This window comes from Chrysochloris asiatica, unplaced genomic scaffold (genome assembly GCF_000296735.1).
Source record: "Chrysochloris asiatica unplaced genomic scaffold, ChrAsi1.0 scaffold00102, whole genome shotgun sequence".
In the NCBI taxonomy this organism is placed as follows: Eukaryota; Metazoa; Chordata; class Mammalia; order Afrosoricida; family Chrysochloridae; genus Chrysochloris; species Chrysochloris asiatica.
The window spans coordinates 72,101-73,932 of NW_006408620.1; positions in this window are offsets into that span (position 1 = coordinate 72,101).

A 1,832-nucleotide genomic window follows, 5' to 3' on the forward strand; every position below is an offset into this window, starting at 1 on the left:
TAAATTCAGGTGGTCATATTTTGGCTCTCATGAACTTGTTTTCATTTTCTTCAGCTTCATCCTGAACTTGTGTATGTAATTGGTGGTCTGTTCCACAGTTTGCCCCTGGCCTCTTTCCATAGATGTGATCAATTTGATTTCTGTGTATTCCATTTGGTGAAGTCAATGTGTATAGTTGTGTTTTATGTTGTTTTAAAAAGTTATTTGCAATGTATAAATCATTGCTCTTGAAAATTTCTGTCATGCAATCTCCAGCCTCATTTCTATCACCAAGGTCATATTTTCCAACAACTGATCCTTTCTCTTGGTTTTCAACTTTGCAATCCAGTCACCAATAATTATCAATACATCTTGGTTACATCTTTGATCAATTTCAAACTGAAAAAGTTAGTAGAATTCTTCAGTTTCATCATCACTGGCTTTAGTGGCTGGTGCATAAATTTGAATAATAGTTGTATTATCTGATCTTCCTTTTGGGCGCATGGATATTGTCCTATCACAGATAGTGTTCTACTTCAAGATGGATCGTGAATGTTCTTTGTGATGATTGTGATGCCATTCCTCTTTAATTTGTCAATCTCGTCATACTAAACCATGTGATTGTCAGATTCAAAATGGCCAATACCAGTCCATTTCAGCTCAGTAATACCTAGAATATTGATCTTTATGGATTCCATTTCATTTTTGACAACTTTTAATTTTCCTAGATTATATTTTGTACATTCCATGTTCCAGTGATTAGTAGATGTTTATAGCTGTTTCTTCTTACTTTGAATTGTGCCCCGTCAGCAAGTGAAGGTCCTGAATGCTTTATTTCATTTGCATCATCACAGACAAGTCTACTTTGAGGAGACCACTCTTTCCCAGTTGTATTTTTGAGTGAAGTGCTCTATTTAATGATGAATATGATGCCATGTCTCTTCAATTGGTCTTTCCTGGCATAGTAAACCATATGATTGTCCAGTTCAAAATGGCCAATACCAGGCACTGTATGATAAACACTGAACTGCTAATTACAAAGTCAGTGGTTCAAAGCTACCAACCATGCCTTAGAAACCCTATAAGGGTCGCTATGCATCAGAATTTACTCAATTTAACAGCAACAATAACAATGCTCAGGATATTGATCTTTATGTCATCCATTTCATGTATGATGATTATAAATTTTCATAGATTCATAATTTATACATCCCAGATTTCAATTATCATTGGATGTTTGAGGCTGTTTCTTCTTGTTTTGAGTCATGCCCCATCAGTCAACGAAGACCCCAAAACCTTTGCTCCATCCACATCATTGACATCAATTTAGTTTTAAGAGGCATCTCTTTCACATGTATATTTTGAATGTCTTCCACCTTGAGGGGCTCGTATTCCAGGACTATATCAGACAATTTTCAGTTGCTATTCATAAGGTTTTTAGTGATGATTGTCTTAGGTATCATCAACTGCCTCCTGGTGGGTGTGATTAGAAAATGGAATCATGTGCACTGTTTTCTGTTCACCTTTCGGGCTGCTCAGTTTCGTTCGGATGGGTTGGACTGATATTGGTTGTTGCCACTGATTATGTGCTTAGCAGCTGGTATTGGGTGAGGTTGCAGAGGGTATGACTGTGGACGTGCTATATGGGCATGGTTGCTGTCCCCTGTCAGGTAAGAGAAGAAGAGAAAACGCATACACAAGAAGGAAAAAAAAAAAAGCGAAAAACAACAACAACAAAAAAAATCATAAAGGAGAAAATAGAAGAAAAGAAAAAGCAAGCAACATCTGTAGAAATAATAGAATAACCAAAAAGAGAAAAGAGGGGTGGGGGAGGCCATGGAACTGAAAAATAG